The 16,456-nt window shown below is 39.0% G+C and overlaps 1 pseudogene; it reads left to right on the forward strand.

The window, feature by feature from the left end:
* The first annotated feature begins 3,099 nt into the window (after positions 1 to 3,099).
* On the forward strand, positions 3,100 to 5,092 carry LOC128573131 (serine/threonine-protein kinase RIO2-like; annotated as a pseudogene).
* The last annotated feature ends 11,364 nt before the right edge of the window (positions 5,093 to 16,456 follow it).

Genomic DNA, 16,456 nt, shown 5'->3' on the forward strand with positions numbered 1-16,456 from the left:
TCAAAAAGCTGGTTTTTTGAAAAGGTCAACAAAATAGATAAACCTTTGGCCAACATAATCAGGAAAAAAAGAGTAAAATCTCTAACAAACGAAATAACTACAGACTCTTCAGAAATCCAAAAAATCCTTAATGAATATTACAAGAAACTTTAGTCTCAGAAATGCGAAAATCTGAAGGAAATTGACCGTTACTTGGAAGCATGTCACCTTAAAAGACTTAACCAAAATCAAGTGGAAATGTTGAACAGGCACATATCAATTTCAGAAATAACATCAACCATACAAAATCTCCCCAAAAAGAAAAGCCCGGGACCAGATGGTTTTACGACAGAATTCTACTAAACCTTCAAAGAGGAATTAGTACCTATATTACTCAACCTGTTCCAAAAGGTAGAAAAAGAAGGAAGACTACCCAACACGTTCTATGAAGCAAACATCACTCTGATCCCCAAACCAGGAAAAGACCCAACAAGAAAAGAAAATTATAGATCAATATCACTAATGAATATAGATGCAAAAATATTCAACAATATTCTAACAAACAGAATCCAGCAACATATCAAACAAATCATACATGATGACCAAGTCGGTTTTATCCCAGGGTCTCAAGGCTGGTTCAATATACGTAAATCTATAAATGTAATCCAGCACATAAACAAATTAAAAAACAAAGACTATATGATTCTCTCAATCGATGCAGAAAAAGCTTTTGATAACATCCAACATCCCTTCATGATCAGAACACTTAAGAAAATTGATATAGAAGGGACATTTCTTAAACTGATAGAGGCCATCTACAGCAAACCCACAGCCAATATCATATTGAATGGAGTTAAATTGGAATCATTTCCACTCAGATCTGGAACCAGACAAGGCTGCCCATTGTCTCCATTGCTTTTTAACATTGTAATGGAAGTTTTAGCCACTGCAATTAGGGAAGAAAAGGCGATCAAGGGTATCCATATATGGTCAGAAGAGATCAAACTTTCGCTCTTCGCAGATGATATGATAGTATATCTGGAAAATACTAGGGACTCTACAACAAAACTCCTAGAAGTGATCAAGGAATACAGCAGAGTCTCAGGTTACAAAATCAACATTCATATATTGGTATCCTTTATACATACCAACAATAGTCAAGTTGAAAAAACGATTAAGGAGTCTATCCCATTCACAGTAGTGCGAAAGAAGATGAAATACTTGGGAGTTTATCTAACAAAGGACGTGAAAGATCTATATAAAGAGAACTATGAAACTCTAAGAAAAGATATAGCTGAGAATGTTAACAAACGGAAAAATATACCATGCTCATGGTTGGGAAGAATCAACATTGTTAAAATGTCCATACTACCCATAGCAATATATAATTTCAACGCAATCCCCATTAAAGCTCCACTGTCATACTTTAAAGATCTGGAAAAAACAATACTTCATTTTATATGGAATCAGAAAAAACCTCGAATAGCCAAGACATTACTCAAAAATAAAAACAAAGCTGGAGGAATCACGCTACCAGACCTCAGAGTATACTACAAATCGATAGTGACCAAAACAGCATGGTACTGGCACAAAAACAGAGAAGAAGACGTCTGGAACAGAATAGAGAACCAAGAGATGAATCCAGGTAATTACCATTATTTAATCTTTGAAAAGCCAATTAAAAACATTCAATGGGGAAAAGATTCCCTATTTAACAAATGGTGCTGGGTGAACTGGCTGGCAACCTGTAGAAGACTGAAACTGCACCCACACCTCTCACCATTAACCAAGATAGACTCTTACTGGATTAAAGATTTAAACCTAAGACATGAAACTATAAAAATACTAGAAGAGAGTGCAGGGAAAACCCTTGAAGAAATTGGGTTGGGCGAGTTTTTCATGAGAAGGACCCCCCGGGCAATTAAAGCTGCTTCAAAAATACATTATTGGGACTTGATCAAACTAAAAACTTCTGCACAGCCAAGAACACAGTAAGTAAAGCAAGCAAACAGCCCTCAGTATGGGAAAAGATATTTGCAGGTTATGTCTCCGACAAAGGTTTAATAACGAGAATCCACAGAGAACTCAAACGCATTAGCAAGAAAAGAACAAGGGATCCCATCGCAGGCTGGCCAAGGGACTTGAAGAGAAACTTCTCTGAAGAAGACAGGCGCACGGCCTTCAGACATATGAAAAAATGCTCATCATCTTTAATCATCAGAGAAATGCAAATCAAAACTACTTTGAGATATCATCTAACTCCAGTGAGACTAGCCTACATCACAAAATCCCAAGACCAGAGATGTTGGTGCGGATGTGGAGAAAAGGGAACACTTTCACACTGCTGGTGGGAATGCAAATTAATACACTCCTTTTGGAAAGAGATATGGAGAACACTTAGAGATCTAAAAATAGATCTGCCATTCAATACTGTAATCCCTCTCCTGGGCATATACCCAGAAGACCAAAAATCACATCATAACAAAGATATTTGTATTAGAATATTTATTGCGGCCCTATTCATAATTGCTAAGTCATGGAAAAAGCCCAAGTTCCCATCCATCCACGAATGGAATAATAAATTGTGGTATATGTACACCATGGAATATTATGCAGCCTTAAAGAAACATGGAGACTTTACCTCTTTCATGTTTACATGGGTGGAGCTGGAACATATTCTTCTTAGTAAAGTATCTCAAGAATGGAAGAAAAAGTACCCAATGTACTCACCCTTATTATGAAACTAATGTAGGACCTTCACATGAAAGCTATAACCCAGTTACAACCTAAGAATAGGGAGAAGGGGGAAAGGGAGGGGAGGGAGGGGGGACGTAGGTGGAGAGAGGGGAATTAATAGGATTACACCTGTGGTGCATCTTACAAGGGAATATGTGAATCCTAGTAAATGTGGAATGTAAAGGTCTTAGCAAAATAACTAAGAAAATGCCACGAAAGCTATGTTAACTAGTGTGATGAAAATGTGTCAAACGGTCTGTGAACCAAGTGTATGGTGCCCCATGATCATACTAATGTACACAGCTATGATTTAATAAAAAATAAATAAATAATTTAAAAAAATAGAGAAATAAAAAAAAAAAAAAACTTCTGTCAGCTGCTACCATGGGGAAGGTGAATGTGGCCATGTTGCACCAGGAAGGTGCATCCTGGCCAAGTTGTAACCAGGATGACTTCAGGGATTTGACCGTGGTTGAAATGGGCATGAAGAACCATGAGATAGTTCCCTGCAGTTTGATCGCCTCTATAGCCAGCCTTAAGCATGGTGGCTGTTATAAAGTTGCAAGAGATTTAGTGAAACATAAACTCATAGCTTGGAAGTGTACCAAGACTGTCCAGGGCTATTGATTGACAAATGCAGGCTATGATTAACCTGGCTTTGAAAACACTTTTTTCTAGACAAGTAGTTTAGTCTGTTGGAAACCAGATGGGCGTTGGCAAAGAATCAGATATTTACATTGTTGCAAATGAAGAAGGACAGCAATTTGCATTAAAGCTTCACAGACTAGGAAGAACCTCCTTTCGAAATCTGAAAAAACAAGCGTGATTACCATAAACACGGGCATAATGTGTCTTGGCTTTATTTATCTCCTCTCTCTGCCATGAAGAAATTTGCCTCTATGAAGGTGTTATAGGAGAGGAAATTTCCAATTCCAAAGCTAGTTGATTACAATCGCCATCCAGTGGTCATGGAGATCATAAATGGTTATCCTCTATGTCAGATATACCATGTTGAAGATCCTACCTCAGTATACCCTGTTTCCCCGAAAATAAGACAGTGTCTTATATTAATTTTTGCTCCTAAAGATGTGCTAGGTCTTATTTTCAGGGGATGTCTTATTTTTCCATGAAGAAGAATACAGTACACATTTATTGTTAAATGAAAATAAAGGAAATTTATTACCTGTATAAGGTAGGGTAGTATGGTAGTTGTCAACACAAACCAGACAAACTGTGACTCCTACCTTCAGTCATCATGAGGGCGGCTGCAAGCATCAGGCAGTGTCACCAGAGACAGACCAGCACTCACCACCTTCGCAGCGTCCCATCCTTCTGATCCTCTTGTTCTTCTACACACATCTGAAAAAGTCTCCTCTGTCCCACCCCACCCTCACTGCTCACTCGGACCTCCGCTCCGCCTCCACACAGCAGTGACATCAGGACTCTGCATAATGTCACTGGTTGCTAGACGCCAGTGAGGGCGGCCCTAGCAACCAGTTTACGGTAAATTAATTTTCATTCCAAGACAGAGCCTGGGGGGGCCTTAGTTGGGGGGGATGCCTTATATTTTACCTAGAAGGAAACCTGTAAGTAGGTCTTATTTTTGGAGGATGTTTTATTTTCAGGGAAACACGGTATGATGAAGCTATGGAACTAATTGTAAGACTTGGGAATCATGGGCTGATTCACGGAGATTTCAATAAATTCAATCTCATTTTGGATGAAAATGATCATATCACCGTAGTTGATTTTCCACAGATGGTCTCAACTTCTCATCCCAGTGCTGAATGGTATTTCCACAGAGACATCAAGTGCATTAGAGATTTCTCCATGAAGCGTTTTGACTATGAAAGGGAGGTTTATCCAACCTTTAGTGATATCAGGAGGGAAGGCTCTCTTGATGTGGAGGTTTCTGCCAGCGGCTACACAAAGGAGCTGCAGGCTGGTGACGACCTGCTGCAGCCAGTGGGCCCAGATGAGAGGGACACTGAGACAGAAGAGGGACCTCAGTTTTTGTTTTCTGATGGAGAAGTGTCAGAACAATCAGAGGTTTGTGGGTCCGAAGATGAAAATGAACAGAACTGTGTGGACCAGTCGGGTGGCTACAGGTCATTCGAAGACCTGGAACAGATCAAGGAGGACAGTACATCAGAGCAGAGTGCTGATGTACACCACTTCGGAATGACTGACTTCAGCCAGGTGTTAGAAGAAATGAAAGGGCAGGCTGTTGACAAAAATTCCATACCTGAATTTTCTGAGTAGAAAAACAGAAATGAAAATTACTTCAGACACGGTGGTCAGACACATCAATGAGAAGATTCTGCTGGCTCTGAGGAGTGTGGATAAATGCTCTCATCTAACTGCCTTGTGTCACTGAGTGAAGAATATAGGCTTCTCAGAGATGAAAAAAATATGGGAGACATTAATTGATGTAGAACAAGAACTCTGAGTATTACTTCTTCTACAGGCAGTTTTGTGAGCTGTTCAACAATTCCTCCAGAACTCGTAAAACACAAGGTGAAATGTCAGTTGACAAAACAGCAAAACTCAGCAGTCAGACGGCGATTACACAAAGGAGAAGCAAATGTGTTTACCAAGCAATGAAGGGAAAACAAGCAAAATATTAAATCAAGTTTTCAAGCAGCTAGCTTTGGGGGAGAATAATATATATTTTTGATTTTTTTTAAGTTACTCTAATCTCCTTAAGCCACTTTTAGTCTTCTTTTGCATCAAGGCCAATATATAAATAGATGGATAAACCCTAATTCATTTATTAAAAAAAAAAACTCATGATTTTTTTTATTATTAAATCATAGCTGTGTACATTAATGCAAGCATGGAGCACCATACACTGGTTTTATATATCATTTGACATATTTTGATCACACTTTTTAATATAAGCTTCCTGGCATTTTCTTAGTTATTGTGTTAAGACATTTATAATCTACATTTACTAAGTTTTACATGTACCCTTGTAAAATGCACTGTAGGTATGATCCCAACAATCACTCTCCCTCTGCCCATCCTCCCCCCTCCCCTACCCTCTCTCTCTCCTTTCCCCCTATTCTTAGGTTGTAACTGGGTTATAGCTTTCATAGAAAGCTATAAATTAGTTTCATAGTAGAGCTGAGTACATTGGATACTTTTTCTGCCATTCTTGAGATACTATACTAAGTAGAAAATGTTCCAGCTCCATCCATATAAACATGAAAGAGGTAAAGTCTCCATCTTTCTTTAAGGCTGAATAATATTCCACGGTGTACATATACCACAATTTATTAATCCATACCTGGATGGATGGGCACTTGGGCTTTTTCCATGACTTGGCAATTATGAATTGGGCTGCAATAAACATTCTGGTACCAATATCTTTGTTATTATGTGATTTTTGGTCTTCTGGGCATATAATTATAAGATTGAATGGCAGGGCTATTTTTAGATCTCTAAGTGTTCTCCAATATCTTTCCAAAAGGAATGTATTAATTTGCATTCCCACCAGCAGTGTAGAAGTGTTCCCTTTTCTCCACATGCACGCTAACATCTCTGGCCTTAGGATTTTGTGATATAGGCTAATCTTACTGGAGTTAGGTGATATCTCAAAATAGTTTTGATTTGCCATTCTCTGATGATTAAGAATCATGAGCATCTTTTCATATGTCTGTAGGCCGTGCGCCTGTTTTCTTCAGAGAAGGTTCTGTTCAAGTCCCTTGCACAGCCTGAGATGAGATCACTTGTTCTTTTCTTGCTCATACGTTTGAGTTCTCTGTGGATTGTTGTTATTAAACCTTTGTCGGAGACATAATCTGCAAATCTCTCCTCCCATTCTGAGGGCTGTCTGCTTGCTTTACTTACTGTGTTCTTGGCTGTGCACTTTTGATCTGGTCCCAGTAGTGTATTTTTGAAGATGCTTCAATTGCCCGGAGGGTCCTCATAAAATATTCGCCCACATTGATTTCTTCAAGAGTTTTCCCTGCACTTTCTTCTAGTATTTTTATAGTTTTACATTTAAATCTTTAATCCAATGAGAGTCTATCTTAGTTAATGGGGAAAGGTGTAGGTCCACTGTCAGTCTTCTACAGGTCTCCAGTCAGTTGACCCAGCAACAATTGTTAAATAGGAAATCTTTTCCCCACTGAACATTTTTAACTGGCTTGTCAAAGATCAAGTAACGGTAAGCAGCTGGGTTCATCTCTTGGTTCTCTATTCTGTTCCAGACATCTACTTCTCTGTTTTTGTGCCAGTACCATGCTGTTTTGATCAATATAGATTTATAGTATAGTCTGAAGTCTGGTAGTGTGATTCCTCCTGCTTTGTTTTTATTTCTGAGTAATGTCTTGGCTATCTGAGTTTTTTTCTGAGTCCATATGAAACGAAATGTTATTTTTACAAGATCTTTAAAGTATGACAGTGGAGCATTAATAGGGATTGCATTAAAATTGTATATTGCCTTGGGTAGTATGAACACTTTAACAATGTTGACTCTTCCCAGCCATGAGCATGGTATGTTTTTCCATTTGTTACCATTTTCAGCTCTTTGTTTTCTTACAGTTTCATAGTTCTCTTTATAGAGATCTTTCATGTCCTTTGTAGATAAACTTCCAAATATTTCATGTTCTTTGGCACTACTGTGAATGGAATAGAGTCCTTAACTGTTTTTTCAGCTTGACTATTATTGGTATATATAAAGGCTACCAATTTATGGATGTTGATTTTGTAATCTGAGATGCTGCTGTATTATTCCTTGATCACTTCTAAGAGTTTTGTACTAGAATCCCTGGTGTTTTCCAGATATACAATCACATTGTCTGTGAAGAGTGAAAGTTTGATCTCTTCTGACCATATATGGATACCCTTGATCGCCTTTTCATCCCTAATTGGAAGGGCTAAAACTTTCATTACAAAATTAAAGAGCAGTGGAGACAATGGGCAACCTTGACTGGTTCCTAACCTGAGTGGAAATGATTTCAATTTAACTCCATTCAATACAATATTGGCTGTGGGTTTGCTGTAGATGGCCTCTATCAGTTTAAGAAATGTCCCTTCTATACCAATTTTCTTAAGTGTTCCAATCATGAAGGGATGCTGGACATTATCAAAAGCTTTTTCTGCATCGATTGAGAGAATCATATGGTCTTTGTTTTTTAATTTGTTTATGTGCTGAATTAGATTTATAGATTCACGTATATTGAACCAGTCCTGAGACCCTGGGATAAAACCAACTTGCTCATGATGTATAATTTGTTTCATGTGTTGCTGGATTGTGTTTGTTAGGGTCTTTTTGAATATTTTTGCATCTATATTCATTAGTGAATTTGGTCTATAATTTTCTTCTCTTGTTGGGTCTTTTCCTGGTTTGGTGATTGGGGTGATGTTTTCTTCATGGAATGTGTTGGGTAGTATTCCTTCTTTTTCTATATTTTGGAACAGGTTGAGTAATTAGGGACTAGTTCCTCTTTAAAGGTTTGGTAGAATTCTGACATGAAGCCATCTGGTCCAGGGATTTTATTTTTGGAGAGATTTTGTGTGATTGATGCTATTTCAGAACTTGATATAGGTCTGTTAAACATTTCTACTTGATTCTGGGTAAGTCTTGGAAGGTGATGTGCTTCCAAGTATTGGTCAATTTCCTTCATATTTTCATATTTCTGAGAATAAAGTTTCTTGTAATATTCATGAAGAATTTTTTGAATTTCTGAGGAGTCTGTTGTTATTTTGTCTTTGTTATTTCTTATTGATGAAATTACCAATTTTACTCTTTTTGCTGGTTAGGTTAGCCAAAGTTTTATCTATTTTATAGAACTTTTCAAAAAACCAAGTTTTTGATTTTTTGATCTGTTGTATAATTCTTTTGTTTTCAATTTCATTTAATTCTGCTCTAATTTTGATTATTTCTTTTCTTCTACTGGGTTTAGGGTTGGAATAGTCATACTTTTGCAGTTGCTTGAGATGTCCCATTAAGTTGTTAAATTCTTCTGTTTCCATTCTCTTGAGGAAGGCTTGCAGTGCTATAAATTTCCCTCTTAGGACTGCCTTTGTTGTATCCCAGCGGTTCTGAAAATTCGTGTCTTCATTGTCATTTTGTTCCAAATTTTGGTAATTTACTTCTTAATCTCATCTGTGACCCAGCTATCATTCAGCATAAGGTTATTTAATTTCCATGTTTTTGTATGAGTGTGCAGATTCCTGTTGTAACTGAGTTCAACTTTCATTCCATGGTGGTCCGAGAAGATGCAAGGAATAATTTCTATTCCTTTAAATTTAGTGAGGTTAGACTTGTGACCTGAGATGCAATCGATTTTGGACTATGTTCCATGGGCTGATGAGAAGTATGTGTATTCAGTTTTGTTGTGAAGAAATGGTCTGTAGAGTCTGTTAAATCCAAATGTTGGATAGTTAGGTTTAAATCTAAAATTTCTTTACTCAGCTTCTTATTGGAAGATCTCTCCAACACTGCCAAAGAAGTGTTAAAATCTCCAACTATTATGGAGCTGGAGGAAATCATGCTGCTCATGTCTGTTAGAGTTTCTCTTATAAATTGAGGCACATTTTGGTTGGGTGCATAAATATTAATAATTGAAATCTCATCATATTGAGTATTACCCTTAACAAATATGAAGTGACCATTCTTATCCTTATTTACTTTTGATGGTTTAAAGCCTATTGCATCTGCAAATAGAACTGCAACAGGTGTTTATAATTTTCTGTTTTCCATTTTTCTTTTTTATGATTTCCATTTGCCTGAAATATGGACAACCATCCTTTCACCCTGAGTCTATATTTATCTCTTAAGGTAAGATGAGCTTCTTGTATGCAGCAGATATCTGGCCTAAGTTTTTGTATCCAGTCAGCCAACCTGTGCCTCTTTAGAGGACAGTTTAAGCCATTCACATTAATAGAGAATATTGATAAGCCTGGTAGAATTTTGGGTATCAAGTTTTTCAAAAGTCCAGTGGACATTTTTAATCCTTTTGCCACTGTGGAAGTTGGAGTTTGATCAAAGGTTTCTGAATGGGTTTACTTTTGTGGTAGAGGATTGTGCTGTTCATTATAAAGGATAGGTCTGAGAATATCATGAAGAGTGGTTTAGTTATGGCAAATTTCTTCAACATGTGCATGTCATTAAAGTATTTAATTTCTCCATCATAAATGAAACTCCGTTTAGCTGGATACAGGATACTGGGTTGAAAGTTATTTTATTTTTTTTTTTTGTAGAGACAGAGTCTCACTTTATGGCCCTCGGTAGAGTGCCATGGCATCACACAGCTCACAGCAACCTCCAACTCCTGGGCCCAAGCGATTCTCTTGCCTCAGCCTCCCGAGTAGCTGGGACTACAGGCACCCGCCACAACGCCCAGCTATTTTTTGGTTGCAGTTCAGCCGGGGCCGGGTTTGAACCCACCACCCTCAGTATATGGGGCTGGTTTTAAAGAGATTAAAAGTCGATGAGCACCCTCTTCTGGCTTGAAAGGTTTCAGCTGAGAGATCTGCAGTCATTCTAATATTTTTCCCCTTGTAGGTTATGGTTTTCTTACATCTGGCTGCTTTCAGAATTCTCTCCTTCATATTAACTTTAGTGAAATTAATTATGATGTGCCTGGGGGATGTCTTCTTCAGGTTGAGTCATGCTGGGGTTCTGAAACTGTCTGCTATCTGAATTTCAGAATTTCTTCCATGTCTGGAAAATTCTCTTTCATAATTTCATGGAGAAGAGTCTCTGTGCCTTGCAAAGCCACTTCATCATTTTCAGGGATTTCAATGAGGTGGATATTAGCCTTGTTCAAATTATCCCAGAGCTCTCTGAGAGAATGATCTGTTTTCGCTCTCCATTTCTCTTCCTGTTTGAGAGTTTGGGAGCATTCAACAGCTTTGTATTCAATGTCTGAAACCCTTTCTTCTGCTTGCTCCACTCTGTTACTGAGGGATTCAACTGTATTTTTCAGATCTTTGAGGGCTGCAAATTCTGGCTTCAATATGTGAAACTCTTTGGTGGTTTTGTCTTTAAATTCGTTGAATTTTTTTTTTTTTTTTTTTGTAGAGACAGAGTCTCACTTTATGGCCCTTGGTAGAGTGCCGTGGCATCACACACAGCTCACAGCAACCTCCAGCTCCTGGGCTTAAGCAATTCTCTTGCCTCAGCCTCCCAAGTAGCTGGGACTACAGGTGCCCACCACAGCACCCGGCTATTTTTTTGTTGCAGTTTGGCCGGGGCTGGGCTTGAACCTGCCACCCTCAGCATATGGGGCTGGCACCCTACTCACTGAGCCACAGGCGCTGCCCAAATTTGTTGAATTCTTGAGACAACTTTTGAATTGCTCATGGAATTTCTAATTCTAACTTTTCCTCCATTCTATTAATATTGCTTGCGATCCAAATTCTGAATTTGATTTCTGACATCACAGTCATCTGTTTATAAATGCAATCTTCAGTTGTGTCTGCCATATCTTTCCTTGGTGCGGGGGTTCATCTACTCTGGTTATTCATGTTACCAGGGTTTTTCCACTGATTCTGCCCCATGATTATTTTACACCATTTGACTAGATGAGTGGATATAGAAAAGTTGGGTTCGGGGCTCCAGGAGTAGTGATTAACCTGCCCTATGCCTGAAAGCTGGGACTCGTGTCTGTACCTTTTCCCCTGGGGCTTTACCAAGGACCCATATGGTGCTATGGCCTGAGAAACTGGGCACCTGCTTGGTGTGGTGGTGCTAAGTGGCTCTTGTTTTCAGCTGTTCCCTGTCCAACCCTAGTGAATCAGTTACTCTGGATTGAAGTCTCAGCTGTGGAGAAATACCAGCAATTAAGTCACCCGCCCCCCACAGGCAACAACTGGAAAAGGAAAATCAAACCTTCCTACATCCACACAGGATACCACTTGGATTATCCTCAGGTGATTGGCCCAGTTCAAGAGGTCCAGATCAATTGTCTCAGTCAGCACCTGTCTCAGGTGGGAGAGTTGAAAAAGTCTCTGCCAACTAGATCACAGGGGTCTGCTGACAACTCAAATTTATCTTGCTCTGGTGCTCCATGAGGTCAGGAGTTCACACTCAACATATAGATTAGTCTGGGAAGATTGATGCCTCCTTCCCCACCTTGCACCTCTATCACACCCAGTCACTGATAACCCTGCAGGGCTGTGACCCAGTTGCCTCCAATGGGCAGATATTCTAGTGGTTTGCACCTGCCTGAATCACAGGGAGATCTATGTCTCCTGGGCCAGGCTGCTGCTTTCTGCCACTATCCAGCAGGGGGAGGTGAGGCCTGACAACCTTGGGTGCTTAATGGAGGCTAGGACTGTTCACTCAGTTCCAGCCCTGCTCCTGATTGATCTTACAGAACAGAACAACTTTGTGGAATTTGTTTCTGTTCCAGCTAAATTCCCCTGCAGAGAAGAAGCTGTTTTGAGTTCACAAAACCTGCACCTCAGGCCCTGTCTGTGCTGCTGCCCAGTCTTGGCTGTGGTTTGTATTCCCAGCACAGTTAGCTGTCAGTTTTGAGTTCACAGAACCTGTGCCTCAGGCCTTGTCTGTGCTGCTGCCCGGTCTCAGCTGCAGTTTGTATTCCAGCCTCTGCCTGCCCTCCTTTGGCTGGGTAATAATCCCCTGAGGGCCAGGTGTGTCTTAGGCTCAGTAAAGTGGTCCTCTGGGTCAGCCCTACCCTGGGAATCTGCCACTTCTGCGGGTACGTTTTCTAGTCCCTGCACTCCACCCAGGCCGGTACTGCCTCAGGCAAACCCTTTACTCACAGGGCCTGTGTTTCGCTCCCAGATCTGTTCTGCCAATGGCTGCCACCAGAGAAGATACCCAGCCTCCTCTGGTTGCCCAGAGAGACAGGGGTTGTGACTCCAGAATACCCAGGGGTGAGTCCTATTGTTGCCAAAAACGGCTGCTTTTCTGTGCCTTGGGGCACCACTGCTTCTGTATGGTTCCCTCTAAGCTGACTGTCCTTTCAACAAACCTGTACCACAGAATCAGCACTGACCAGCAGCAGTCCGTGCCCTGTCCACACCTCTTGAGAAAATACCCAAGAATCTGGACTCCTGGGGGACAGGCTTCCAGACCTCAGAGTGAGAGTGGAGGGGAGTTCTGGGAGCTCAGAATTGCAGGTAGAGAATATATACAGTTTTATACAGTTTTATGCCTGGCAGGAGAGTGCCATGGCACCCTAGTGGGGGAAGTAGCTCCAGTTTTTAGAGAGTCTCTCCCGTGGGATATAATGGGAAGAATTTTGAACTCTGCTCGTTTGATTATGGGGTATTCTGAGCTGTTCTCATGGGGGAGGGGACTCCTGTCCACTTGGCAATGGACTTTGTACCTTTTGTTTGTATCCTTAGCAGATCACCTCAGCAGGGTTGATGTGTGTTCTTCAACCTTCTCTCTTGGTGCAGCTCTAATCCACCAAGTTACTTGCTAAATTTCTGTCCTTTAACTCTCCTTCTGGATGGGAACCTCTGTGGAAAGCTGGCTTCAGTCAGCCATATTGCTCCACCTCCTCATGAATTTTAAAGTCCAATGTCCACTGTGATTTGATGTCCCATATGTTTTAGGAATTTGTTGTCTTGCTTTTCACAAGATGGTGCCAAAAGCAAAGAAGGAAACTCCTGCACCACCCTTTTGGTGGAAGCCAAAGCAAAGGCATCCAAGGCCAAGAAGACAGTGCTAAAAGGCATCCACAGCTACAGAACATAAAAAAAAATTATATACATACATACATACATCATTCACTTTCCAGTGGCAAAGACTGTGAGGCTCTTGAGACAGCCCAAATAGCCTCAGAAGAGTGTACCAGGAGACACAAGCTGGTAAGACCACTATGCCATCATCAAGTTCCCCCTGACCACTGAATCTGCCATGAAGAATATAGAAGACAACAACCCACTTGTGTTCATTGTGGATGTCAAAGCCAATAAATACCAGACCAAACAGGGTGTGAAGAAGCTGACCAAGGTCAACACCCTGATCAGGCCTGATGATGAGAAGAAGGCATGTGTTCCACTGGCTTCTGATTATGATGCTTTGGATGTTGCCAACAAAATTGAGATCATTTAAACAAAGTCCAGCTGGCTAATTCTAAATATATAACTTTTCACCATAAAAAAAAAGAAAGAAATCTGTTATCTTTTATTTTGCTTCCCAGAACTTTATATCAGAAAACTTCTCTATCTAAAGAAACTACTATTGGTAATAAAATTTATCAATGTTTTACATTATTCATTTATTTTGTATTTCCAAAAATAAAATGTTACCCTTTTTTTGTAAAGACATTTTAGCTAGGTATCCAATTATAGCATGGGCACTAATTTCTCTCACCACTCTTTATTTCTCTGTTTTCTGTATTAAACAGGCTCTAGAGATAATCTTCTCACCTTGCTTCATACTCCATAAGAAATTACAATTTGAAAATAATTTGATTTGCACATTTGAAAAAATTTACATTTGGGATAAGTTTATTTAGTAATTTTCCTTGTTTAGTCAAAAAGGATAGGTTGAACAGTCCCCAAAGCCTTGAAGTCCACATGATTATACAGTTTTTGAAGGAAAACTGGTTTCTTGGTTTGATTACTCCTATGAATACTTGTTTTAATTTACTTGTGCTCTTGGAAAGTGCCCATATTTTCCAATTCAATTTGTCAAGTAATTTATGAATAATGATAACATTTGAGTATTTTCAGATGTCTGCACCAAATAGTATTTATGAATATATTTTTACCCAAAACATGAACTATAAAGTGGCAATCTTCCAATTTAATGTATGGGACCTGATTACGACCAGACTTACTGTTTTTCAGTACCATAAATTCAGCATTGATAGAATAAATTATGTAAATGTAGGTCCTTTGGCTCCAGTGAAAATGCTTTCTTCTTATATATATACTTGAACTCTGGGGGAGCCCATAATTCAGTGGTTAGGGCACCAGCCACATGCTCTGGGGTTGGTGCATTGGAATCTGCCTAGGCCTGCTAAACAAAAAGAAAATAGCCAAGCATTGTGGTAGGCATCTATTGTCCCAGCTACTAGGGCAGCTGAGGCAACAGAATCATTTGAACTCAAGAGTTTCAAGTTGCTGTCATGCCACGGCACTCTAACGAGAGTGACAAAGTGAGGGTCTGTCTCAAAAAAAGAAAAAATAATACTTGAACTCTACTAAAGTAATGTTGGTTTAAATTTTCTCCAGTAGTTATTTAAAATTATCTTAGAGGAAATGTGTATGTGGTTATTTACATTTTACTTATGGGTTATGCTATAATTGACGGTTTCTACTGTCGTTTCACAGTACTTATGAAATCTTTGCTATGGGGTTTAAAAATTATTTTATCTTCTGTTTAATACCTAATATGATGTTTATGTGTGTACCTAATTACCAAATCAAACTTTTTAAAAAATTACTTATCACTTTTTGTGTTCATTTATTTGTTTTGTACCAGAATAGTTGATTTCTATGGTTCTTTTAAATCACCCAAATGATTGTAAATATGTCCGCACTTTGAGGTATACACTAAACTTCTTATCATTAACTATATATACATAAATGCATAGGAATTGTGTCAAAAAACAGGTATAATCTAGGTATTAACAAATCTGCTTTGTCAGAGTTTTATCTCTTTGTACCGTTCTTCATTTACTGTATCATTTTCTATTTTTATTCAGGTTTATATTTGTCCACCTAAATATTGATGAAAAGAGATAGGCTCTGATTTTTTCTTTCATTTTCTTTTTTTTTGGCCGAGGCCAGGTTTGAACCCCCCACCTCCGTTACATGGGGCTGGCACCCTACTCCTTTGAGCCACAGGCACAGCCCATGGCTCAGATTTTTATTTTGAATACAATTAGAACATTCTTCAAATTAGTACAGATTATATGCCACCCTTTATCCCATGTAGTAAATATAGGAATTAAATACAGGAAGTACAATAACGCCCCCATACTGCCCACAGGACACCCTGAGACATTGAGGAAACTTTGCTAAAAACCTTTATTTTTGCATATTACTTTTTAAAATTTTGATCTCAACTGCCTTAAAATCTAGAAATGTGGAATACAATAAATTAGAAATAAATCCCTATACAATCTATACAAATTAACATAATAAACTCAGGCAAAAATTAAAATATTAAATTCATTTGAACTTTTCCATACAGAGAGCCGAGATGCAAGCTAATTCACTGAGAAACTCTAACAAATACTTAATTAAAAATTAATGAAGTTTTCTTACCGTCACTTCTAGAAATATAGCATAAGGGAAACTTACAGGTTCACTCTATGAGGACAGTATTTCCCAGACAACAAAGCCAGGCAAAATCATTACAAGAAAATAAAACTACACATCATCATCCCTTATGAATATAGATACAGAAATCCTCAAAATTTATAACAGAGTAATTGAAACAACATTCAAAACATTATTGACCATTTTTACTCAGGATTTCACTCAAATGAAAATGTAGCTTAATATCCAAAGATTGGTCAATATAATACAGCAATAGAATACCAAAAAGTGTTATTTTGATGAACACAGAACATTTGACAAATCCATACCCATTTATGATAAACCCTAAACTGAGTAGCAACAGAAGGGAAGGTTCTAGGGCTGCTGAAGGGCATCTATGAAAATCCTACAGCTGATATTACATGCAATGATTGAAATCCTGGGTTGGCTCCGTGCCCGTAGCTCAGTGAGTGGGGCACCTGCCACATACACAGAGGCTGGCAGGTTGGGGCCAGCTAAACAACAATGACAACTGCAA

Source organism: Nycticebus coucang, chromosome 20 (genome assembly GCF_027406575.1).
Source record: "Nycticebus coucang isolate mNycCou1 chromosome 20, mNycCou1.pri, whole genome shotgun sequence".
Lineage (NCBI taxonomy): Eukaryota > Metazoa > Chordata > Mammalia > Primates > Lorisidae > Nycticebus > Nycticebus coucang.